This window comes from Pongo abelii, chromosome 16, assembly GCF_028885655.2.
Source record: "Pongo abelii isolate AG06213 chromosome 16, NHGRI_mPonAbe1-v2.0_pri, whole genome shotgun sequence".
Classification (NCBI taxonomy): domain Eukaryota; kingdom Metazoa; phylum Chordata; class Mammalia; order Primates; family Hominidae; genus Pongo; species Pongo abelii.
Genome location: NC_072001.2, coordinates 67,637,073 through 67,664,292, shown reverse-complemented (window position 1 = coordinate 67,664,292; position 27,220 = coordinate 67,637,073). Strand labels below are relative to the sequence as shown.

At 41.8% G+C, this 27,220-nt stretch overlaps 1 protein-coding gene and 1 long non-coding RNA gene across 8 annotated transcripts in view; one reads left to right on the top strand and one right to left on the bottom strand.

The window, feature by feature from the left end:
• The window catches only part of LOC129050485 (uncharacterized), a 215,986-nt gene that overhangs the window by 50,314 nt on the left and 138,452 nt on the right, over positions 1-27,220 (top strand). The window contains exon 5 of one of the 4 annotated variants that reach the window (XR_008514130.2): positions 1,287-1,516. The exons of the other annotated variants lie outside the window; for them this stretch is intronic. This is a non-coding gene — a long non-coding RNA (uncharacterized LOC129050485). Of the gene's footprint in view, positions 1-1,286; positions 1,517-27,220 lie in introns of those variants that run through there. 4 annotated transcript variants of the gene reach the window in all.
• ZNF609 (zinc finger protein 609) overlaps positions 1-27,220 on the bottom strand; it is a 231,322-nt gene that overhangs the window by 102,554 nt on the left and 101,548 nt on the right. The gene's annotated exons all lie outside the window — the stretch shown is intronic.

Sequence of the window (27,220 nt, the reverse complement as noted above, 5' to 3'; positions counted from 1 at the left end):
GCTGGGATTACAGGTGCACACCACCACACCTGGCTAATGTTTGTATTTTTAGTACAGATGAGGTTTCACCATGTTGGCCAGGCTGGTCTCAAACTCCTGACCTCAGGTGATCTGCCCGCCTCAGCCTCCCAAAGTGCTGGGATTACAGGTGTGAGCCACCACGCCCGGCCACCTCTTTTATTATTATTATTATTATTATCATTTTTTGAGACAGAGTCTCGCTCTGTTGCCCAGGCTGGAGTGCAGTGGTGCAATCTAGGCTCACTGCAACCTCCACCTCCCGGATTCAAGTGATTCTCATGCCTCAGCCTCGCTGGTAGCTGGAATTACAGCCATGTGCCACCACACCTGGCTAACTTTTGTATTTTTAGTAGAGTTGGGGTTTTGCCCTGTTGGCCAGGCTCATTTCAAACTCCTGGCCTCAAGTGATCCACAGTGCCTGGCCTGATAACTTCTTTAGAGACTCTACCATCCACATTCATTTTCAGAAAAATTAACCTGGAGACACCACATCCATAGATAATCAGGAGTAATTTTCCTTTGTAACACTTATCTCAGGCAAAAGAGCTATTTTTATAGTGTTTCCCTACTAGAATAAACTGGAAGTTTCATGAAGGAGGGTATTCCCTCTTTCACGTCTCCTAAAGGTCTCCTTCAACACTCTATACCAGGAGTTAGTGCTGTGCCTGATCACAGGAAGTACTCCGTAAATATTTTTTGAGTATAATCAATGAACACTTTTGAAAATCTAATTAGGTTAACTTTTACTAGTCTCTCCACAAATGCAAGAAAATACACAAATACACCACAATTTTCCAGAAACTTGATGTTTCATCCCTTTTTTATTACGCCCTTTGAACCACTGTCCCAGAACTTAATAGTTACTTCAGGATTTATGCAAAAAGATGTACTGAAGCCCTACTACTAATAGGTACTGTGCTGCTAGGTACTACAGATATGACACTGTCAGGGTAGATACAGTTTCATCTAAACAATAACCATTCCATATATAAAGGAAGATGGAAAGATAGGATTTTTTCCTCGACCTCTTTTGACACTGAAATGTACAAAGACAAGGCTGAGATTTCAACAACTGGTGGGTGGCAAGATCCACTTTAGAGAACAATGAGCTGCTATTTTCTTCAGATACTCTAAACAGATAAACTAATTATTTTAGTTTTTGCCATCCTTGTGAGTTAAATTATGTCATTGCCTGTTCTGTAGAGTAGCCTCTCCTAAAATATTGATTAAACAGCAAAGCATTTTCCTTCTGGATCCTCTTCTAGAAAGCAACAGGCAGAGACAACAACTCAAAGGAAGAAAAGCTACAAAGAAAAGAAATTATTATCTTAAAAAAAAACATCACTATTGTGGAGGTAAAAGACAAGAGCCACAGGTTGCCACATTACAGCTGTCTCTCTGTATGAAACATATGGGAAAGGTTAAAACTAGACACAACTAATTAAAAAGCATATATGATGGGTCTAATAAATTTGAGAAGTATTTCGTTTCACTGAACTCAAGATTTTTGCTGTCTTTAATTCTGTTCCAATACTGTAATAATCACCATTTTACCGAGTATTCCTACAAAGCAGTGGTCCCCAACCTTTTTGGCACCAGGGCCCAGTTTCCTGGAAGGCAATTTTTCCACAGACAGAGGGGGGTTGGTGGGAGGGGGGATGGTTCAGGGCTATAACTGTTCCACCTCAGATCATCAGGCATTCGTTAGATTCACGTAAGAAACGCATGACTTAGGTCCCTCTCATGTGCAGTTCACAATGGGGTTCCCGCTCCTATAAGAATCTAATGCTGCTGATCTGACAGGAGGCAGAGCTCAGGTACTAATACTTGCTCAGCCACTGCTCACCTCCTGCTGTGCGACCAGGTTGCTAACAGGCCATGGACCAGTACCAGTCTGCAGCTATCAAGGCCACAGTAGAAAATGTTGCTGATACTCATTATCAGTTCAAGTTATTCTTTTTTTTTTTTTTTTTTTTTTGAGACAGAGTCTCATTCTGTTGCCAGGCTGGAGTACAGTGGCACGATCTCGGCTTGCTGCAACCTCCGCCTCCCAGGTTCAAGCAATTCTCCTGCCTCAGCCTCCCAAGTAGCTGGGACTACAGGCGTGTGCCACCACGCCCAGCTAATTTTTTGTATTTTAGTAGAGACAGGGTTTCTACATGTTGCCCAGGCTGTTCTGGAACTCCTGAACTCAGGCAATCCGCCTGCCTCGGCCTCCCAAACAGCTAAGATTACAGGCGTGAGCCACTGCACCCGGCTTCAAGTTATTCTTTATCTCCCTTCTCCTCTTTCCTCTCTCTTCTTTATGCCAAAGTTAAGAAATCAAAGATGGCGAGAAGTAGAATTAGGTAGGACATGAAGAGGACAACAGGCTCCCTTCAACATGAACTTTGCACCTATTGTCTTCTTTGAGAACTAACTTTAACATCTCCTTAAATACTGAACAAGGTCATCAGTTAACTAGTCTTCATGAGGTATATTTCCTTTTATACATTATTTCAATTTTAAAAATATATTTCAGGCTGAACGTGGTGGCTCACACCTGTAATCCCAGCACTTTAGGAGGCCGAGGTGGGAGGATCCCTTGAGCCCAGGAGTTCAAGACTAGTGTGGGCAACATGGCAAGACCCCATTTCTTTTCTTTTTTTTTTTTTTTGAGACAGAGTTTTGCTCTTGTTGCCCAGGCTAGAGTGCAATGGCATGATCTCGACTCACCGCAACCTCCGCCTCCCGGGTTCAAGAGATTCTCCTGCCTCAGCCTCCCGGGTAGCTGGGATTACAGGCACGTGCCACAATGCCCAGCTAATTTTGTATTTTTAGTAGAGACAGGGTTTCTCCATGTTGGTCAGGCTGGTCTCGAACTCCTGACCTCAAGTGATCCGCCCTCCTCAGCCTCCCAAAGTGCTGGGATTACAGGTGTTAGCCACCGCACCCGGCCGGCAAGACCCCATTTCTACAAAAATAACAATTAGCCAGGTATGGTGTCACATGTCTGTGGTCCCTGCTACTCGGGAGGCTGAGGTGGGAAGATCACTTAAGCTTGGAAAGTGGAGGTGGCAATGAGCCATGATCATGCCACCGCACTCCAATCTGAACGACAGAGGAAGACTCTGTCTCAAAAAACCAAACCAAACAAAAAAAAAAAGTAAAAAAAGTAAAAAATATATTTCAGAATGCTTTAGAATCATTCTCCTTCTGTGAGTCACCGTTTATGGGACAAGAATTTATTACGCAGAATGCTGAAGTAATAAAGTCATGCTTGAATCTGAGTTTGGATGGCATGAGGGCAAAAGTAAATGAGCATTAACTAAGGTTACTGAGTGCTCAATTAGGTGTCAGCTAGCTAGCTACACTGTAAACTAGTCTACAGATTTAGAGATGAAACTAATTTGTTACTATATTCAAAAGAAATACATAGGGACCTTTTCCAAAAAATAGATATCCTAACCCAGTAAAAACCATTAACAATTTACTATAGAATTTTAAAGAAACAAAGCAGAAATATACCTCAGATTCAAGTTATTAGCTAAAGACAACAGCAACAAATACATATGTTCAAGGCTACCCTCAGCATAAGACCATTGTGAATTAGAGAAGCTGCCTTCCTCGGGGCTAAACAACTTTAAGGCACTGTGAATCAAGCTCAGGTTGGATTTTTTTTCCCCCAGAGTCTCGCTCTGTCACCCAGGCTGGAGTGCAGTGGCATGATCTTGGCTCACTGCAACCTCCGCCTCCCGGGTTCAAGTGATTCTTGTGCCTCAGCCTCCCGAGTAGCTGGAATTACAGGCGTGCATCACCGCGCCTGACTAATTTTTGTATTTTTAGTAGAGACAAGTTTTCACCATGTTGGCCAGGCTGGTCTCAAACTCCTAACCTCAAGTGATCCTCCCGCCTTGGCCTCCCAAAGTGCTGGGATTACAGGCATGAGCCACCACACCCGGTCCAGGATGGATTTTAACCCATCATTTCAAATACCTTAAGCAGGGCCTCCTCTTTTTTTTTTTCTTAGAGAGTCTAGTTCCTTATTTATTTTTTATATTTTTAAAAATAGCAGGCAGGCGTGGTGGCTCACACCTGTAATCCCAGCACTTTGGGAGGGTGAGACGGGTGGATCACGAGGTCAAGAGATCGAGACCATCCTGGCCAATATGGTGAAACCCCATCTCTACTAAAAATACAAAAATTAGCTGGGTGTGGTGGCATGTGCCCATAGTCCCAGCTACTCAGGAGGCTGAGGCAGGAGAATCACTTGAACTTGGGAGGCAGAGGTTGCAGTGAGCTGAGCTTGCACCATTGCACTCCAGCCTGGGCAACAAGAGTAAAACTCCGTCTCAAAAAAAGAAATAAAAATAAAAATAAAGATGGGGCTGGGTGCAGTGGCTGACCAGGCGTGGTGGCTCATTCCTGTAATCCCAGCACTTTGAGAGGCTGGGTGGGTAGATTACTTGAGGCCAGGAGTTCAAGACCAGCCTGGCTAACATGGCGAAACTCTGTCTCTACTAAAAATACAAAAATGAGCCAGGGATGGTGGCGCATAACTGTAATTCCAGCTTCTTGGGAGGCTGAGGTGGCAGTGAGTAGAGATCACGCCACTGGACTCCAGTCTGTCAGCCAGGTGACAGAGCAAGACTCTGTCTCAAAAAATAAATAAATAAAAATAAGTAGATAAATAAATAAATTAAAATACAGACTGGGTTTCGCCATGTTGCCCAGGCTGGTCTCAAACTCCTAGACTCAAACAATCCACCTGCCTCGGCCTCCCAAAGTGCCGAGTCAGAGATCCTAGTTCTGATCAGCAGGGAACCCTCTTAAAAGGCACACCCTGTACAACTGAGGGTGAGTTGCTCTACTTATACATTCCCTTCCTTTCTTTTTTAAAAACTCATTAAAATGAAACCAAATAAAAATAGGCATAAATCCTTGAGGACAAAGAGCAAGAGAGAAGAGAATAGCAGACAAGAGATGTGAAAACCATTTTGGGAACTGGAAAGCAGATGGATAAATGTTAACCTAGAGACCAAAAAAAGATGAAACCTAAGCTTATAAAATTGGTAGAGGTGGAAGTGAAGAAACTGTTATCAAACATTCAAAACCCAGGAAAAGATCAGCAATTTGTGGTATCAGGTACTCTGAAAAGAGCATAGGGTTCAAAACAGGAAGATCGCTCAAAGTCCTAAAAGATATAATCAGAGCTCTAGATCATCTCCACTACCCAAGGCAGCCTCCTCCCACCTCCCCTACCTTCACGATTCTAGCAAAAGTCTGAACATTTACTCAGAATATGTTGGACAGGCTGGGTACTCACCTGCACCATGCACAACTAAGAACAGAGATGAAGTGAAACACTCACAGCAACAGTCAAACATAAACCCCTTTTTGCTCCCCTGGGCTATGAGAAAGCAGGCAAAAGATGGGTTGATTCCTCTGAGGGAAAAATGACTTGCCTTAGACAAAAGACCTACAGATGCTGGAAGGTGGATGATCCCTCATCAATGGTCAATCAACTCCTTCCTATAGTAAGGGCCACCAAATGACAAGCCCCACCAATGAAAACAGAGCTTCTAAAACAGGACTATCATATCTCACTTTTATTTTTATGTTTATTTTTAAATTTAATTTAATTTTTTTTTTTTTGAGATGGACTCTTGCTCTGTCACCCAGGCAGGAGTGCAGTGGTGCGATCTTGGCTCACTGCAAGCTCTGCCTCCTGGGTTCACGCCATTCTCCTGCCTCCTGGCCAAGATGATGAAACCCCGTCTCTACTAAAAATACAAAAATTAGCCGGGTGTGGTGGCGGGTGCCTGTAATCCCAGCTACTCTGGAGGCTGACGCAGAGAATTATTTGAACCCGGGAGGTAGAGGTTGCAGTGAGTCGAGATCGCATCACTGCAATCAAGCCTGGGCAACAAAGCAAGACTCTGTCTCGGCCGGGCGCAGTGGCTCATGCCTGTAATCCCAGCACTTTGGGAGGCCGAGGCAGGCGGATCACAAGGTCAGGAGATCAAGACTAACCTGGCTAACACGGTGAAACTCCGTCTCTACTAAAAATACAAAAAATTAGCCGGGCGTGATGGCGGGCGCCTATAGTCCCAGCTACTTGGGAGGCTGAGGCAGGAGAATGGCATGAACCTGGGAGGTGGAGGTTGCAGTGACCCGAGATTATGCCACTGCACTCCAGCCTGGGTGACAAAGCGAGACTCTGTCTCAAAAAAAAAAAAAAAAAAAGAAGAAAGAGTGAATGGATAGGGAAATGTAGGATTGATTAAGGCTAATGATTGTGAACTTAAAGTGAGAACAGGCAGAACAGTTTTTTCAGCCACATGTAGACACACAGGTACAGGCATGAAGTAGGCAAAAAGTTGGACTGAGGTTTTGTCGGTGAGAAATTTAACAATGTAGCGAAGAAAGTAATTATAATGAATATAAGTTCAGTAGGGAAGTACTTGAAAAAGAGTGTAATGCACAGTACAAAAAGTGGTGATTCACAGTGTCAAAGGATTGACGGAGCAGAGATTCCAGAGGAAGGGTGTTGTGAAAGTAGAAATGAGTGACAGAAGAATAGCATGCTTGATACTGAAATAACAGAGGAGATGTAGCTCTAATTGACTAGGTCTAGGGCAGGAGTCAGTAAACTCTGTAAAGGGTTAGACAATAAATACCTTAGGCTTTGAGAGTCAATGGTGTCTGTCGCAATTACTCAACTTGGCTGTTGTAGTATGAAAGAAGCTATAGACGTTACATAAATGAAGGAGTAAGGCTATATTTAAACAAACTTTATTTACAAAAATAGACAGTTTGGTCCTGGTGCACTGGTCTAGAGTACGACTATGGGAGTAGTAGCTGAGACAGGATAGAGGTCAAAAATCTTTGGGAGAGACATGGACAAGGAACTAAAAAACAAAGATGTTGGAAAGATAATTAATATGGACATAGAATTTACCAAGAATTAAGCCAGGAATAGTGTTGGAGAGGGTGACTCTGAGCCAGGAACTAAAAAAGCCTTTAAAGAATGAGGGAGGACATTGGCAAAATTGGCAGAGTAAAGGATCTTTGAAAATTCTCTTCTCCATAAAACAAAAATTGTCAAAATCAAGTTTTTCAGAATTCTGGAAATTAACACCAAAGGCTTACAACAATCTAAGAGCATTTATTCAAGCAAAACGCCTGAATATCAGTAAGAAACATTGAGCTTTGTTAGCACCTTAACTTGCCCTACTCCCATCTCCTGCTCTGAAAAATCAAAAGCCTGCAATCACAGTGAAAAAGCAGCAGCCTGACAATCACTAGATGGGGCAGAACAGGGTTGGGGTGCCTGTGAAGCTTCATTCCCAGGGAATTATCATTATTTGACCTTTCTGGTGGTTCCCTGGAAGGCCCCACTTGCAAGGTCATCTGTATCTGACCAGACTCAGAGCTTACCCAGCATAAAAAGCCTTTTCCCTGGGAGGTAGGAGTATTTGTGAAAAATAGAGGGAAGTGCTTAACTTTGTGGCTGCCTGACCAAAAAAACTTAAAAGGAAAAGCTGGGGAAGGACATGTTCACAGGGCTTTCCTGGAAATCTAGAAAGCCATATGTTTTCTAGATTGTCTGAGAGTAGAAGAAAATCTTTAAAAAAAGCAAGCCACATGTATGCACAAGGACGTATACATGCCCAGGGCTGAGGCCATGCTCAGTAAAGTACTGAGAAGGCCTAAACTCTCACCTCCAGTTGACCTTCAAGCTCTGCACCAGCAGAAAGTGAAAGCTAGGCCAGGATAGTGGCATGCATATAGTCCCAGCTACTCAGGAGGAGGAAGCAGGAAGATAGCTTGAGGCCAGGAGTTCAAGGTCACCGTGTGCTATGAGCATAACTGTGAATAGCCACTGAACCAGCCTGGGCAATATGGTGAGACCCCCATCTCTAAAAAAATTTAAAAATAAAATTATCTGGGCAACAGAGCGAGACTGTCTCAAAAAAAAAAAAAAAAAAAAAAAAAAAAAAAAAAAAAAAAAAGACATTGAAGGCTAAAAAACAGAGTTGTCAACTGCTGAGTATTTAATTCTATATCCAGCAAAACTATCCATCAAAAAACAAGGAAAAATTAAGATGTTCCCAGATAAAAAAGAACTGAGAGGTTGGGCGTGGTGGCTCATACCTGTCATCCTAGCACTTTGGGAGGCCACGGTGGGAGGATCACTTCAGGTCAGGAGTTCGAGACCAGCCTGGCCAACAAGGTGGAACCCCATCTCTACAAAAATTAGCTAGGCATGGTGGTGTATGCCTGTAGTCCCAGCTACTCAAGAGGCTAAGGCAGGAGAATCACTTCAACCCAGGAGGCAGAGGTTGCAGACTGCACCACTACACTCCAGCCTAGGCGATAGAACGAGACTCTGTCTCAAAAAAAAAAAAAAAAAAAAAGAAAAGAAAAGAACTGAGAGAGTCCATTGCTAGTAGACCTGCCCTACAAGAAATACTAAAGGGAATCTTTAAGTGAAATGATAGGGCACTAGGCAATAACTTGAATCCACACAAAGAAAGAATGTTAGTAAAGCTAACTCCCCCATAGCTGTATTAAGTTACAGCAGCAATAAGAAACTATTACTATAAACTTAGTGGATTAAAACAATGCAAATTGATTATCATACAGTTCTGGAGTTCAAAAGTCTAAAATGGTTCTCTCTGAGCTAAAATTAAGATGTCAGCAGGGCTGCATTTCTTTGTGGAGGCTCTAGGAGATAATCCATTTTTCTTGCTTTTTCTAGGCTTTCAGAGGCTGTCTAAATTCTTTGGCTCATCCCCTCCCTCCATCTTCAAACCAAGTAGTATACCATCTTTAAATCTCTCTCTGACTCTGACTCTCTTGCCCCCTTCTTCCCTTACAAGAACCCTTGTGATTACATTGGAACCATTGGATAATCCAAGCTAATCCCCCCACCTCAAAATCCTTAATTTAATCACATCTATAAAATCTCTTTTGCCAAGTAAGGTAACATATTCACAGGTTCCAGGGAATAAGAAATAAATTTTTTTGGAGGAGGCAGTATTCTGCCTACCTACCATAGTAGGTAAATACAAAAGACTGTATAAATGTATTTTTTATTTATAACTTTTTTCTCATATCTGACTTAAAAGACAACTGCATAAAGCAATATTTATAATCTGTGTTGATGGGTATATGTCATTTGTATGACAATAATAGCACAAAGGACAAAGAAGGGAACAGAGCTATACAAAAACACCAGTTTTTTTTTTTTTTTTTTTCCCTGTGTCGCCCAGGCTGGAGTGCAGTAGCAAGATCTCAGCTCACTGCAACCTCTGCCTCCTAGGCTTAAGTGATTCTCCTGCCTCACCCTCCCAAGTAGCTGGGACTACAGGCACCTACCACCACACCTAATTTTTTTTGTACTTTTAGTAGAGACAGGGTTTCACCATGTTGGCCAGGCTGGTATCGAACCCCTGACTTCAAATGATCCACCCGCCTAGGCCTCCCACACCTGGGATTTCAGGTATGAGCCAGTGGGTCTGGCTACTTTTTTTTTTTTTTTTTGAGACAGGGTCTTGCTCTATCACCCAGACTCTAGAGCAGTGGAACAATCACAACTGACTGCAGCTTGACCTCCTGGGCTCAACTCATCCTCCCACCTCAGCCTCCCAAGTAGCTGAGACTATAGGCATGCATGTACCATCACTTCTTTGCATGTACCATCACTTCTTTTTGTTTTCTCTGTTCTAGCTAATTCTTAAATTTTTTGTAGAGATGGGTCTCCCTACACTATATACAATAGAACATACCTATTTAACACAAAAGAGGGCTGTGATGGAGGGAAAGAGGAACAAAAAAGACATTAAAAAAATAGCAAAACGCAGATGCAAATCTTTTTTTTGTTTTATAATTTTTAATGAAAATGTTTTAAATTTAAAAAAAAATCCAGATCCTGCACAATTTTGTTGTTTTTTCTGAGACAAGGTCTCTCTCTGTCACCCAGGTTGGAATATAGTGGCCCTATCAAAGCTCACTGCAGCCTCAACCTCTTGGGCTCAAGCAATCCGCCCACCTCAGCCGCTAGAGTAGCCAGGACTACATGCACATGCCACTATACACCCATATAGTTTTTGTACTTTATTGTACAGATGGGATTTCGCCATGTTGCTGAGGCTGGTCTTAAACTCCTGAGCTCATGCAATCCATGCGCCTTGGCCTCCCAAAGTGCTAGAATTACAGGCCTGAGCCACCATGTCTGGTCATAATTTTTTTTTGTTTTTTGAGACAGAGTCTTGTTCTGTCACCCAGGCTAGAGTACAATAGCACGATCTCGGCTACTGCAACCTCCACCTCCTGGGTTCAAGCTATTCTCCTGCCTCAGCCTCCTGAGTAGCTGGGACTACAGGTGCATGCCACCACACATGGCTAATTTTTGTATTTTTAGTAGAGATGGGGATCACCATGTTGGTCAGGCTGATCTCGAACTCCTGGCCTCATGATCTGCCCACCTCAGCCTCCCAAGGTGCTGGGATTACAGTCGTGAGCAACTGTGCCCAGCCCATAAACCTTATTAAGTAATTAATTTTCCTGTAAATGAATCATTCCAAGTAAAGAATGAGACGGAGCAACTCCAGAATCTAAAAGATAACTAAAATAGACTAATGACAAGACTTAGGACTGCAGTGAAGCAAGATCATTCAGTAATGTTCACAACCTTTTTTGATATAAAAAAAAACCTTGGCTGGGCTGGGCGCGGTGAGCCGAGATCATGCCATTGCACTCCAGGCTGGATGACAGTGCGAGACTCTCTCAAAAAAATAAAAAATAAAAAAAAAAAAATCTTAAACTTTTATTTAGTAAAAATCTATCAATCTTTTCCTTTATGTTTTTTTCCCTACGCAGTCACACTTACAAAGTCATTCATATCCTAACAAGCAGATAAAAAATATTTATCTATATTTTATTTTTATTTTTTCTGTTTTCTTGCAGGTAAGGGGGGTGGGTTTCACTATGTTGCCCAGGCTAGTCTTGAACTCCTGGCCTCAAGCAATCCTCCCACCTTGACCTCCTCAAGTGTTGGGTTACAGGCATGAGCCACCGCACTAAGCCTGCTTTCTTTTTTTGAGACGGAGTTTCGCTGTTATTGCCCAGGCTGGAGTGCAGTGGTGCGATCTCTGCTCACTGCAACCTCTGACTCCTGGGTTCAAGCGATTCTCCTGCCTCAGCCTCCCAAGTAGCTGGGATTACAGGCATGTACCCCCATACCCGGCCTTGTTTTCTATATATATATATGATTCTTAAATTACGCCTTCAGTTCATTCTTTTTTTTTTTTTTTTTTTTTTTTTTGAGATGGAGTCTCACTCTGTCTCCTAGGCTGGGGTGCAGTAGCATGATCTCAGCTCACTGCAACCTCCACCTCCCAGGATGGTCTCGAACTCCTGATCTCGAGTGATCCATTCGCTTCAGTCTCCCAAAGTGCTGGGATTACAGGCTTGAGCCACCACGCCTGGCTCCATCCACTATTTTGAGGATTCCTTTAACCTTTCTTGTTTATTGAATTTCATCTTTCCTCTATCACATCTTCCTTTTCGTAGAAACATCCAGTAGCTTTCTAGAATAGGGCATGGAAGTTAAATTTTTTTAAGATATTGCAAGTTTATTTTAGCCCCCATTCTTGGATATAATTTATAGCAGTGACGTGTGTTGACTTTTTTGGTTTTTTTTCTAGAATAAAAATCTGATAAAAAATTCTGAATTGACATCATAACTAAGAAGCACATGACTAGAGAAATCTGTATCAGAATTTATAACATATTTAAGCTAGCCTAAAGTCACTATTAATGTTTAAAGAAAGCCTCATGAAACTGGCAGCAAGTAGACACTGAATAAAAGATTATTATTAATAACAACAACCACATTTATACCTGTAAGTTATAATATAAACTAAGTAGATAAATTTGACCTAAAAGAAGCCAAAGCAGGGGTTTTGGTTTCTCAAGGTGCCTAATCCTGATTAGTCCCCATTTTTATTAATTTTTCAAGTATATCAAGTAATTATTATTATTATTATTATTATTATTTTGAGACTGAGTCTTGCTCTGTCGCCCAGGCTGGAGTGCAGTGGTGCGATCTCGGCTCACTGCAAGCTCTGCCTCCCAGGTTCATGCCATTCTCCTGTCTCAGCCTCCCAAGTAGCTGGGACTACAGGCGCCCACCACCGCACCTGGCTAATTTTTTGTATTTTTAGTAGAGACGGGGTTTCACCGCGTTAGCCAGGATGGTCTTGATCTCCTGACCTCGTGATCCACCTGCCTCGGCCTCCCAAAGTGCTGGGATTACAGGTGTGAGCCATCGCGCCCAGCCAAGTATATCAAGTAATTATTTATATTTTCTCAGATAAAACCAGCTTGCTTGGTTAGAATGTAGATTAAGTTCCAAATTTCGGCAAAATTCAAGTGGCTATCTTTAAGTTTACCTTGCTAAAATGTCATAACCTTTTTGTAAATATACAAATACTACCTGGGATCCCATTAATTTATATAATTAATAGTACACAAAACCAAAACCATGAATAAGAAAAGAGAATTTGGTATCAAGAGAAAATAAATACGTTGACCTCCCTAAGAAAACAGAAGTTCCTCCATGGTTGTTATTCCCATCCTGTGTCCAAAAGATTATTATTGCCAGAAATTCTGTATGCGCAAAAAAATCCTACTGATTATAGATAACCTCTGGTTTTCCCCTCTTCTTTATTTTTTTTTTTGAAATGGAGTTCTTGTTGCCCAGGCTGGAGTGCAATGGTGTGATCTAGGCTCACTGCAACCTCCACCTCCCAGGTTCAAGTGATTTTCCTGCCTCAGCCTCCTGAGTAGCTGGGAATACAGGCATGTGCCACCACACCCGGATAATTTTGTATTTTTTTTTTTTTTTTAGTAGAGACGGGGTTTCTCCATGTTGGTTAGGCTGGTCTCGAACTCCAGACCTCAGGTGATCCACCCGCCTCAGCCACATCCAGATTCTTGTCTTCCACAAAAACCCTTGGATTTGGTTTTGACTCTTTCACACTTTGAGGCTGTTTCCTTCTTGTTCTTAGTTAAAAATGAAAAGCACTTTCCACATCACCAACAAAAGCAATTCAGCAGGATTCATTTCTATATACTGTGCTGCCACATATAAGCCCCATTAATGAACAGCATAAGGGACTAGGGCGTGGCTTGGTAAAATGAATAGAGTGTCAGGAGGAGTCCAACTCTGCAAGCTGCTGCTTTTAGAAAAATGCATTTAACTACAGCCACAGGTACCTCCCTCCTCTTGCTTCAAAATCAGATGTTCACCCATCCCTAGCAGTAAGATAAAGACCTTAGAAAGAGAGCTCTGACAGCAAACCACAGAGGCTGCAGACACATCTCGTTTTAATTGCATCAGCAACTGCTAAGCAATTAATGAAATAGAGAGGAGGGAGGCGGCATCAGGGCAAAGAGAAAAGGGACTTGAGCAATCATGTGGAAATACTTCATCCTCATCCCAATGAGAGCAGGTTATCTGTGGCAGCTGTACAAAGCTTCAAATCCCTGAATTTGAACTCCCAGGCCACTTCCCAAGCAGCAATAAAGATATATAGTCCAGATTTTGTCTTGCTTACTGTTTTATATCTCTCATATACTTGCCTGTAGCCACCAACAAAGGGAAGAAAGAGTGAAAGACAACAGATCAAGTGAGTGATTCAGCTATTAAGTCCTTTGGGCAGATTCTATGCTTTGCATAATATGGACTATGAGGATCAGGAGATACTAAATACTAACAGCAGTGATTCATCAGAAGCATGTATGTACTAGGCCTAGGGCATGGTGGGACAGGAACTCCATCAATAAACCCCTGCAGGTTCCTTCTTTACCAAGCTGTATCCTTAACCTATCACAGAAAAGGCAATAAAACAGAAAACTACTGACAAAAACTTCTCAGAGAGAAAGTAAATTCTCAAATGGGGTGTGGGTGCCAAAAAAATAAAAATAAAAAATCCAGCATGAAGAGAAATAAAAGCTCAAAAAAGGCTAATGTAGTGCCACAATTCCAGCTGTTAGCTCCTCAGTGAACAGGGGCCCCTAAATCATAACATCAGAGAAGGCTGGTAGTTTTTTAGCGGGGGCAAGGGGGGGTGTGGTGAGAGCAGAAATTGATGAAAAATGTGATGGTCTCTACTAATTCATACAGCAAGTTCCTAAACAGAATAATGTTCAAGTGGCCTCATTTTCCCCTTCATTCACCATTCAATCACAACGACCTGAGGTCCTGGGTTTTCTGCAATAACCCTGATTAAAAACTCCATCCTACTGTGTTTGGATTTGGGGTTCCAAGAAAAAAAATGAATATTTTACATATAGTTCATCCCAAACTCCCTTGCACAGAGTTTGAAAGAACATGTTAAACCCACATATGCAGGCAAAGTAAAATGCCAAATACACAAGGGTGAAATAGGCAGGAGATAGATCCCTGAAGTCAAGGTCCAAAAGTATTGAAAGTTGGACCGCTAGCTGGGCACAGTGGCTGACGCCTGTAATCCCAGCACTTTGGGAGGCCGAGGTGGGCGGATCACGAGGTCAGGAGATCAAGACCATCCTCAACAAGGTGAAACCCCGTCTCTACTAAAAATACAAGAAAAAAAAAAATTAAATTAGCCGGACATGGTGGCGGGTGCCTGTAGTCCCAGCTACTCGGGAAGCTGAGGCAGGAGAATGGTGTGAACCTGGAAGGCGGAGCTTGCAGTAAGCCAAGATTGCGCCACTGCACTCCAGCCTGGGCGACAGAGCAAGAGTCCGTCTCAAAAAAAAAAAAAAAAAAAAAAGTTGGACCACTAACTCTACTGCAGAATTACTTGCACTGCTTTTTGAAAATACAGATTATGATTTAATGAAAAGTATTCCATGGGACTTGTCAGTTGACTGCTATTTAGAATTAAAAAAAAAGATCAAACTCCTTAGAAGTCTTACTTGACCTGGTTTCTGCCTACTTTCTCATCTCATAATCACTCTTCTTCTCACTCTAAACTATTCCATCATTCTACAAATATTTATTCATGTCTGCTACACGTTGGCACTGTTCTAGGTACTATGAATGCATCCTAGGACTGCCATGTAATGGTTACTCAATTATGTCTTGTATAATTGGTTGAGGAGGCAAGAGGAGGCCAAAATCTAGGTCCATGCTTTTCTAGCCGAATTACATGTCCCAGTGTGGAGCCACAACCTTTTGGAAAGGAGACTTTCTTTTCTTTTTTTCTCAAGACAGAGTTTTGCTCTTGTTGTCCAGGCTGGAGTGCAATGGCACCATCTTGGCTCACCACAACTTCCGCCTCCCAGGTTCAAGCAATTCTCCTGCCTCAGCCTCCTGAGTAGCTGGGATTACAGGTATGCAGGCATGCGCCACCATGCCTGGCTAATTTTGTACTTTTAGTGGAGACGGTGGTTTCTCCATGTTGGTCAGGCTGGTTTCAAACTCCCGACCTCAGGTGATCTGCCTGCCTCGGCCTTCCAAAATGCTGGGATTATAGGTGTGAGCCACCGCACCTGGCCTTCTTTTCTAATTTACTGGAAAAAGACACATGGGCTACGGGAGGACCTGGCAATAACAATGAACAAATCAGACAAACATCCCTGTCCTCAGGAAGCTTATATCCCATTGTGAGAGAGACAACCAAAATAAATTATATACTATGTGGGATAATAATAAGTGTTATGGAGAAAATAAAGTGTTATGGAGAAAATAAAGTGTTATGGAGAAAATAAAACAGGGATCAATCTCCCTGGCTCAAGTGATCCTCCCATCTCAGCCTCCCAAGTAGCTGGGACAACAGGCACATGCCACCATGCCCAGCGAATTTATTTTTTGTAAAGAAGGAGGTCTCACAATGTGGCCCAGGCTGGTCTTGAACTTTCAGACTCAAACGATCTGCCTGCTTTGGCTTCCCAAAGTGTTGGAATTACAGTCATCAGCTACCACACCTGGCCAGTTTTAAATACAGTATTCAGGGAAGAACTCACTCAGAAGGTGACATTTTTGTTTACAGAACCATGTCAAACCCATTTCCCCTCAGGCCTTTGCACTTGCTGTACTTTGCCTAAAGTTCCTCTTTCCCTTTCTCAACTTTGCATACCTAGCTTTTTATCTTTCAGTATCAGCCTAAATGTCACTTCCTTAAGGGCAACTTTCCAGCAACACTAAGTAGAATAGCTACCTATATCCCTAGGCAGTCCTAACCAAACACTCAAGGCCGGGCTCACACCTGTAATACTAGCACTTTGCGAGATCACTTGAGGTCAGGAGTTTGAGACCAGCCTGACCAACATGGCGAAACCTTGTCTCTACTAAAAAAAATACAAAAATTATCCAGGCATTGTGGTGGGCACCTGTAACCCCAGCTACTTGGGAGGCTGAGGCAGGAAAACTGCTTGAACCCAGGAGGCAGAGGCTGCAGTGAGTGAAGATCTCATCACTGCCCTCCAGCCTGGGCGATCCTGGGTGACAGAGTGAGACTGACTGAAAAAAAAAAAGACTCAACTACATAAAACTAGAGATTTTGAATCCTGTTCTACTATTTCCTGGCTTAACCTCTGGCATCCAGTTTCCCCGTATGTAAAATGGATAATAATAGTACTTAACTTATATGGTTGCTGTGAAGAATAATTACAATCACCACCCAAAAGGATAACAATAAAAATTTAAAAAATAAAAATATATTATATAAAAACATAAAAGTACATCAATAAAAATAGCAGCTACTGTTTATATAACTTTTTACCATGCACCAGGAATTATTCTATGTATTCTACATTTATTAACCCATTTAATCTATTCATATAATACATTTAAAGTGCCAGCACTATATTTAGCAAACAGTAAATAAACGCTTGCTCTCTTTCTTATTATCACCATGACCAGTGGCAGTATTACTAGCTCTTCTTATGAGGTGCCTAAGCCCTCTGTGTTTCTGCTCTGCTGAGGGATCTATACCCAAAAGTTTCCTATTTTCCCCTCTAGAATTCCTATTTTCCCCTCTCGGATTAACACCCTATAGAAGGAATTTGTATCAACCTTAGCACTTACTCTGTGAAAATCATCTCTTACGTCTAGCTTCAGCATGGACTTTTAAAAAGAAAAAGACATGACTGTCCATATAGATCATATGCTTTATTTATTTATTTAGAGACAGAGTCTCGCTCTGTCACCCAGGCTGGAGTGCAGTGGCATGATCCCGGCTCACTGCAACTTCCGCCTCCCAGGTTCAAGCGATTCTCCTGCCTCAGCCTCCCAAGTAGCTGGGACTACAGGTGCGTGCCACCACACCTGGCTAATTTTTGTATTTTTAGTAGAGACGGGGTTTTGCTATGTTGGCCAGGCTCGTCTTGAACTCCTGACCTCAGGTGATCCACCTGCCTCGGCTTCCCAAAGTGCTGGGATTACAGGCGTGAGCCACTGCGCCTGGCCAAAACTAAGCTAATTTTACCAATCCCAAAAAACGTAACATGAAAATAATAGGAGTGAACTCATCTTGATAATATTAGTATCTCGAGTTTCTAGAATTAAACACAATGCTCCTTTTGAATCTCTCACTAAAGACAAACTAGAATCCATATACTTGACCATAAGCATCAAAATATAATTAGAAGGCTTAAAGAAACAAAGAAATCCAGAACCTTGGTTCCACTTTCCAGACTCATCTACTAATATACATGAACAAATGATGATGCTACTCTTCCTTAAGAATCTTGATTGATTAGAACATGGCTTCTAAGCAAGGCCACCAGGAACTGTTTTCCTGGTATCTATTGCTTTGAGAAACATATTTATGCTTAACCATCTCAAATGCCTTTTATAAAAATATTTAAATGATAAAGATAAGAAGAGAAAAAGATATAATGAGAGGTAGTATGGTTATAACTGTGGAAGATAAAGTCAGATTACCTGGATTTTAACCCTGGCTCCACAAACCACCAACCAGGCCACGTTTCTTAACTTGCTAAAACTCACCATGCTCATGTATGAAGTGGGAATAAGAGAGCTCTTGGCCAGTCAGGCACAGTGGCTCACGCCTGTAATCTCAACACTTTGGGAAGTTAAGGCAGGGGGATCACTTGAGCACAGGAGTTTGAGACAAGCCTGGGCAATATAGCGAGACCCCACCTCTATTTTAAAAAGAAAGAAAGAAAGAGTTCCTGTCTCATAGAGATATTGTAAGATGCGATCTAGGCAATTCCGTTCTTGGCACACAGTGCAAGAGCAATAAATTAAAGCTTAAAAAAATACACCAGAAAGAAAAAGAAAAGTCAAGAACATTCTGTGGGCATTTATTGCATTTGCTTTTTAGCTCAGAAAAGACACTACAGAAAAAAACTTAACTAGCTGGCTAACACTGCTTCCATCTTGGCTCTCAATGATACACACGAAGGATGGTTTATCAATGTATTCTGTTTCTCCAGCATAAACCCAAAGGTTAAAGAACAAATTTCTGTTCAGAGGGAGAAGTGCTAAGACAAGATGATAAAACTATTGATTCTTTTTCACAAGGAGACTCACTGCGAGAGCAAAAGGGAGCCCTCTAACCCCAGTCTGGGGAGGGGGCTACTGAACTGGCACACTTTTTACATATTCAGAAGTATCTTCTACCTGCTTGGATTTTCTAAGTACAACAAAGGCTTTGGCTTTTAGCATTTAAGAGAAAAGATACTGCTTGGGGAAAGAGCATGAGGGAACTGATAGGAAATCGTCCTCAGGAGGTTTTCGTAAACTATCTCAAACATAATGTAGAATTACTGTTACCACTTTATTAATTCAACAAATATTTATTAGGCATCCTCTATGTGTCAGGCATTTTTCCACAGTTCCTGAGAATAACGGAACCAAACAGATGAGGTTCTAGCTCTCCTGGTACTCTTATATAATAGAGGAGAAAGTAAGCCCATAACAAACAAGAAACTATCTAAGATGAATAAATGCCACAATGAAAATCAAACACCATGATATGATATGGACTATCCAGGAAGTTATTTTAGATTAGATGGTCAGGAGAAGCTTCAATGAGAAGATGGTATTTTAACTGAAACCTGAATGACTAGTAAGGGCCTGTTTGTATCCCAGAGGGGTATGAGAGGGAGTGGAAAAAGAAGGTAGTAAAAAGCCACATATATAGATACAGCAAGCTTCATATGTTTGAGAAAAAGAAAGAAGGCCAGTGTGGCTAGAGTACAGAGGTAGTAAGAGTGGTTGAGATAATATCTGCAAGGTAAACAAACCACATCATGTTAAAGCCCCAGAGAGGTTTAGGACTTAGTTAAAGATCACACAAATTGTTCTCAGCAAAGCTAGAATTTAACTCCATAGAAGTCTAACCCTAAGTCCATGGCCTTTCTAGAACACCATAGTTAACATATCTTATTCATCATTATGAATGGGAACCTAGCTCAGTGTTTTACACATTGTAGATGTTCAGTAAATGTTTAGTGAAAGAAAAGGAAAAAGCCTAAATACCTAGGCATACCACTTTTCATCTCTGTTCTGGTCAGAAAAATGTCAAGTACCTATCCAAACACTGAATACTCTTACTGAAGATTAACAGGATCTACAGTTGTGATTCTTAATCATGGATGCACACCAGAATCACCTGGGAAACTTTAAGAACTACTGATGCATGGAAATCATCAGAATATCAGAAATTCTGATATATGTGGTCTGGGATGTAGGGGGATTGGGATTTTCAAGAGTTCCTCAAGTTATTCTAATGTCAGCCCAAGTTGCGAACCATTGCTCTAGAGGTTCCCAAATATAAAACCATATGAAAAAGCCATCTCACCAACTGCTGCTGGGCATGAGGTCCATGACAAAGTGATAAGGAACAATAAGGTTTTCGGGGGTGTAGGGTTACTGGAGTGAGGAGAAACAAATTTAAAAGTGGCTAAATATCTTGCTACACATGGATAAAAGATGACAGTAAGGAAGTACTGTGTAGTATAATAATGGTATTACAGTTATATAAGCAAATGTCCTCATGTTTTTGGAGAGTCATGATAAAGTATTTGGGAGAGAAATGTCATAATGTTTAAAACCTCCAAATTGTTCAGCAAAACAAATACAATCACATATATAGATAAAGCAAATATGACAAAACTTTGACAATTATTGAATCTAGGTGGTGGGTGATCATTTTACTTCTCTTAACTTTTCCGTATGTTTAAAATTATTCATAATAAAATGTTGGGAGGGAGAAAATACCTCAGTTGGGTACGGTGGCTAATGCCTGTAATCCCAGCACTTTGGGAGGCTGAGGTGGACAGATCATGACGTCAGGAGATCGAGACCATCCTGGCTAACACGCTGAAATCCCATCTCTACTAAAAATACAAAAAGTTAGTCAGGTGTGGTGGCACGTGTCTGTAGTCCCAGCTACTCAGGAGGCTGAGGCAGGAGAATCGCTTGAACCCGGGAGGCAGAGATCGCAGTGAGCCGAGATCGCGCCACTGCACTTCAGCCTGGGTGACCGAGCGAGATCCTGTCTCAAAATAAATAAATAAATAAATAAATAAATAAATAAATAAATAAATGCTGGGAGCGGGAAAATATCTTGCCACAATATACAGATAATTAGTCCATCATATTTGGAAAGCTGTCTTGGTAATTTATTTCTTTTTTTTTTAAACTTTATTTCTTCCACAAGAAAACATCTGCAAGTAAATGGTAATTTTTTTAGATGGAATTTTTTTTGTTTTTTTTGTTTTTTTTTTTTTTTTTGAGACAGAGTCTTGCTCTGTCACCAGGCTGGAGTGCAGTGGTGCAATCTCGGCTTAACTGTAACCTCCACCTCCCAGGTTCAAACGATTCTCCTGCCTTAGCCTCCAGAGTAGCTGGGACTACAGGTGTGCACCACCACGTCCAGCTAATTTTTGTATTTTTAGTAGAGACAGGTTTCACCATGTTGGCCAGATGGTCTCGATCTCTTGACCTCGTGATCCACATGCTTCGGCCTCCCAAATTGCTGGGATTACAGAAGTGAGTCACAGCACCCAGCTGGAATGCAAGGCTTTTCAAAGGAGGTGGCAGTTCACACTATCCCCACTGAAAGAATATAAAATAAAAGCCTGCTTTTAAAGTATTTAAAGTCTGTTTATAAATATTTTCTCTCAACTTTAATTAGCCAGTTCCTTTTTAGCTCTCTATTTCCTTATAACTGCCTAATAGGCGAAACTCATATACTCTACAGAGTTTCTCTTTCTAGGAGTCAGATTTCCCAATGCTTATCACAAAGGTGTCTGTCCTGTCAGCAGCTTAAGGTTGCCTGCCATGAAATAGTCCTCACCTCTGAGCGACACTAAGAGGTACCACCCATGACCTGGAAGAGAATGGTGGCTTCCAGTAGAACTGAGTTACATTCTCCTAGGACGTAATATAATCTCTCTCCACTAGCTCCCAAAAGCAGCTCAGAAGTAGTGATCTGTAACAAGGGTCACCCAAGGTAAAACTGGGAAGTAGTTAACACTGTCTGTACCACGCCCTCCACAAGCAGCTGAAGACACTCCAACTCTAAACCTTTCCCTATCTCTTCTATATCTGTTTCCTTTACTACACTTAATTTCAAGCTGTGAATCAATTAAATAAATGAATCCTAACTAGGGTTTAGCTAACTGGCCTTTTAAGAAATGGCTAGAATTTCTAGCTCTTGGCAGTCTCATCAAATCACATCATGGCCACCTATTCTGATACAATTACACTTACACATATTTTGAAGTACCTACCTACACAGAGTCTCCTCTGAAGTTCATATAAAATGAAGTCAATTTTTCTTACAGTTTAAATGTCAGTCACTGACTGGTCATGCTTGCTTCTTTCTCCATGGCTTCTCAGGAGGCTCATGCATACATTCATTCATTCATTTTAGAGACAAGGTCTCCATCTGTGGCCCCAGCTGGAGCGTAGTCACATGATCATGGCTCACTACAGTCTTAAACTCTTGGGCTCAAGCAATTCTCCTGCCTCAGCCTCCCAAGATGCTGGGATTTCAGGTGTGAGCCACCTTGCCTGGCTAGAAGATGCATCTAAAATAAAATACCTCAATTGGGCCAGGCATGGTGGCTCAAGCCTGTAATCCCAACACTTTGGGAGGTTGAGGCGGGAGAACTGCTTGAGCCCAGGAGTTTGAGACCAGCCTGGCCCACACAGTGAGACCTTGTTTCTACAAAAAATAAACAAAATTAGCCGGGCATGGTGGTGCACACCTTTAGTTCCAGCTACTCAAGAGGTTGAGGTGGAAGGGTTGCTTGAGCCCAGGAGGTTGAGGCTCCAGTGAGCCATTACTGTACCACTGCACTCCAGCCTGGGTGACAGAATGAGACCCTATCTCAAAAAACTAAACTAAACTAAACTAAACTAAACTAAACTAAACTAAAATAAAGTACTTCAATTAAAGAATGCTTTTAAATGAATGTATAGGTCAGTGTAAAGTAAGTACTCACTGTCCTCCTTACTTTAGTCAAAACTATGGTAAATTTTAAGGAACACAAAAATGAATCTTAGCTCAATATTAAAGATGCTTACTCTAGTAATCTTCCTAACTCCATTATCTTAAAGAGATGATCAGAATCACCATAACAATAACTTTGAATGCTTTTGCCAAATCTGATTGTCAGTGTTCCATTCTGCTCCCAATATTTCTAAAATTAAAGGCAATAAATTCATTTACAAAAATGCTTACATAACTTGGTAGACATTCTAGCAAGTAGATGTAAACAGTAAAGATGGAGCACTTTTGTAAATTATCAATAGTACTTAGTTTATCCTAGTAAAGGGACCAGCACTTAAAGACAAGCAAAACAAAATTAAGAACTATTAATGGATAAAAGATGTTAGTGGCTGGGTGTGGTGGCTCATGCCAGTAATCCCAGCACTTTGGGAGGTCAAGGTGGGTGGATCACCTGAGGTTAGGAGTTCAAGACCAGCCTGGCCAACATGGTGAAATTCCGTCTCTACTAAAAATAGTAATAATAATAATAATACAAAAATTAGCCAGGCATGGTGGCACCTGCCTGTAGTCCCAGCTACTCAAGAGGCTGAGGCAGGAGAATTGCTAGAACCCAGGAGGCAGAGGGTACAGTGAACAGAGATCACGCCACTGCACTCCAGCCTGGGCGACAGACCGAGACTCAAGACTCCGTCTCAAAAAAAAAAAAAAAAACCCGTCTCTACTAAAAATACAAAAAAATTAGCCGGGCGTGATGGCGGGCACCTGTAGTTCCAGCTACTAGGGAGGCTGATACAGGAGAACAGCGTGAACCCAGGAGGCGGAGCTTGCAGTGAGCCGAGATCACGCCACTGCACTCCAGCCTGGGCGACAGAGCGAGACTCCGTCTCTAAAAAGGAAAAAAAAAAAATCAGTTAGTGAGTAATGTGTATAACAATGTATCAGTGACATTATTATCATTCACTGTAATCTAGTGGATGAAGGGAGGTGGCCAAATTTGACATGCTCTTATATGTATCTGGTTTAAAAAAACCCAGACCATAGACTGAAGCCACACTGAAATAGGTTATACTTCTCTTCACCTAATATTCCAGAGGAACATACAGATTCTGGTTTCCCTTGTGAATATGACAAAAAAAAAAAATCCCACAAAAAACAAAAACAACACAACAAACACATGGATGGATATCTTTATGCCTGAAAACAAAACAAACTGCTTTTTACTTCAAGTGTTGTATAAAGTCAAAACAAACCTTACTCTTTGCTCTCAACTTCTAAATGTTAGCCTAACACCCCTGCCACCTTAAATAAGACCCAGCAGTGATCTAACACCCACTATACTTACAGCTCATCTTATGATTATCTTGTACTAATGTGGATTACATAACAAGCAGCTTCTCTGGCCACAACAGCTCTCCCTTCTGAGCCATTCAGGCAATTACAGTAGTCCCCCCTACCCTTAACCTTGGAGGATACATTCCAAGACCCCCGGTGGGTACCTGAAACCATGAATAGTACCTAACCTTACATAAACTGTTTTTTCGATCTGATAACCAACACAGCTACGAAGTGCCTAACTTTGTAGCAGCCAGTGTATACAACATGCATATACTAAAGGCTAATAGTTTACATCCTGGGTGGGACAGGGTGGGATGGTGCGAGATTTCATCATGCTACTCAGAATGAGGCACAATTTAAAATTTAGGCCGGGTATGGTGGCTCGTGTCTGCAGTCCCAGCTACTCGGGAGGCTAAGGCAGGAGAATCGTTTGAACCCAGGAGGTGGAGGATGCAGTGAGCAGAGATTGTGTCACTGCACTCCAGCCTGGGTGACAGAGCGGGACTCCGTCTCAAAAAATAAATAAATAGGCCGGGTGCGGCAGCTCACGCCTGTAATCCCACCACTTTGGGAGGCTGAGGCGGGCGGATCACGAGGTCAGGAGATCGAGACCATCCTGGCTAACACGGTGAAACCCCATCTCTACTAAAAATACAGAAAATTATCCGGGCGTGGTGGCGGGCGCCTGTGGTCCCAGCTACTCGGGAGGCTGAGGCAGGAGAATGGTGTGAACCTGGGAGGCAGAGCTTGCAGTGAGCTGAGATGACGCCACTGCACTCCAGCCTGGGCAACAGAACAAGACTCTGTCTCAAAATAAATAAATAAAATAAAATAAAATTGATGAATTATTTACTTCTAGAATTTTCCATTTAATATTTTCAGATCGTGGTTGACTTTAGGTAACTGAAACTGTGGAAAGCAAAACCTGGAAAGCAAAACCATGGACAAAAGGGACTACTGTATTGTCAGTATCACTCCTATAGTGTTTTGCACAGTTATCTTCTTAATCTTCATTTATATATATATATATGGTTTTTTTCTTTTTTTGAGACAGAGTTTCACTCTCGTTGCCCAGGCTGGAGTACAATGGCGCGATCTCGGCTCACCGCAACCTCTGCCTCCCGGGTTCAAGCTATTCTCCTGCCTCAGCCTCCCAAGTAGCTGGGATTACAGGCATGTGCCACCATGCCCGGCTAAATTTTGTTTTTCATAGAGACAGGGTTTCTCCATGTTGGTCAGGCTGGCCTCGAACTCCCGACCTTCAGGTGATCCACACACCTCAGCCTCCCAAAGTGCCGGGATTACAGGCGTGAGCTACTGCGCCTCGCCAATCTTTTAAATTTTCAATTATTTTCAATTATTTTTTTTTTTTTGAGGCAGGGTTTTGTTCCGTCACCCAGGCTGGAGTGCAGTGATGCGATCATGGCTCACTGCAGCCTCGATTTGCTGGGTTCCATCAATCCTCCCACCTCAGCCTCCCAAGGAGCTGGGACTACAGGCATGTGCCACCACACCTGGCTAATTTCCGTATATTTTGTAGAGATGGGATTTTACCATGTTCCCCTGGCTTGTCTTGAACTCTTAGGGCTCACGTGATCCTCCTACCTTGGCATCCCAAAGTGCTGGGATTACAGGTGTGAGCCACCATGCCCAGACTAAAATTTTTTAGTTTTTATTTTTTGAGACAGGGTCTTGCTCCATTGCCCAGGCTGGAGTGCAGTGGCGTGATCATGGCTCACTGCAGCCTTGACCCCCAGGCTCAAGTGATCTTTCCACTTCAGCCTCCCAAGTAGCTGGAACTACAGGTGTGCACCACCAAGCCTGGAGGTTACCCTCCCTCCATATGTTAGACAATTGGGACTTCAGAAGTCAACTCACCTCTTAGTTGACATAAGTGCTCTCTCCCTCTCCTAGACACACACACCCCCCCCCCCCCACACACACACACTCATGCTTACCCTCTTTTTCTCTAAGAAGCTGCTGCTAGAAAATAAAAATAAGTTGCTGCTAATATGAAAATTTTTACTGAGATTTGATTGTTTAGGGATGAATGTATGAGTTAATTGGTTTTTTTTTTTTTTTCGCTGGCTTCTGCTTTCTGAACTTTAAACTCGGGCCATAGTTTAATTATGACAATCATGAAATTATTGCAAATAAACAAAGAACGTAAAACTCCCTTCCTATTTGTCTAGCACTACTAAACTTGAGAAGTGTAATATAATTATATAGACTGATCTCAGCCAGGAACTCTAAGCACTTGTGTGGCTGTGATATAGAAGAATTACTAATAAATTGAGCCCAGTGTGGGTGTCACATCTGTGCCTTCATCACATTAAATGATACAGGCAACCAGGCATAGTGGTAGGATGACCAGCTTTGAAGTCACATAGATTTAGGAGATAAATCAACTTCTGCTCCTTTCCAGTTGTGTGATCTTGGGGGCATAAATGTTTCTAGGCCAAAGTTTCTTCAAATGCCAAGGCTGTTGTGAGATTATCAAGATAAATTGTTGCCTAGCATAGTCTACTTTGAAGGCACCCAAAATAAATGATAGCTATTATTACTAATTACAGTGAATTTAAGTGAACAGAATTTTGACAATCATTTTGGGGCCAACATTTATCAATGTTCTTGGCACTATGCCAAACTGAGAAATCAGCTTGTACTTAAGAGAATGAAAAGTGGACCCTGGAGAATGAAAAGATTGAACTGAAATTCTTAGGTTTTATACTAGCATCTACTAGTTTTGAAGTTTGGAGATTTATAAAACTCAAAAAGATGATATGGATGTCAGACAGTACATTATGATGTCAGGTGGCACATTATAAAACATATCAAAATTTTCACAGGCATTAGGAGGTCTACCCTTATCTCACTGAAACTTAAACACAAACTTCAATTCTCAAGGTAGCTTAACAAAACATCATGGACTAAGCCCGCTTTGAAAAATAATTGAATGACTTCCATACTCACAATACCCAAACACAACAATGTTCAGTTCCTGGTGTTCAGGAGTGGAAACATAGTATTAACACTTGCTAGGATAGGTTTTTGGCCATACTGTCTTGGTATGCACAAGTTTCTTTCTAGAGACTAGATCTGAAAAAAAGTCAGGAATGAAAATTATTATGAGACTGCCCAGGCGTGGTGGCTCATACCTGTAATCCCAGCACTTTAGGAGGCTGAGGCAAGAGGATTGCCTGTGCCCAGAAGTTCATGGCTAGCCTGGGCCAACACAGGCAGACCCCATCTAAATCATTTAAAAAAAAAAAAAAAAAAAAAAAGAAAAGAAAAGGAAAGAAAAATATTATGAGAGAATAATTCATTTTACATTATAAAAAGGGAGTTGGCATACAGAAACATTAGGTCTTAAGTAATCAAATCTTACGTAGCAT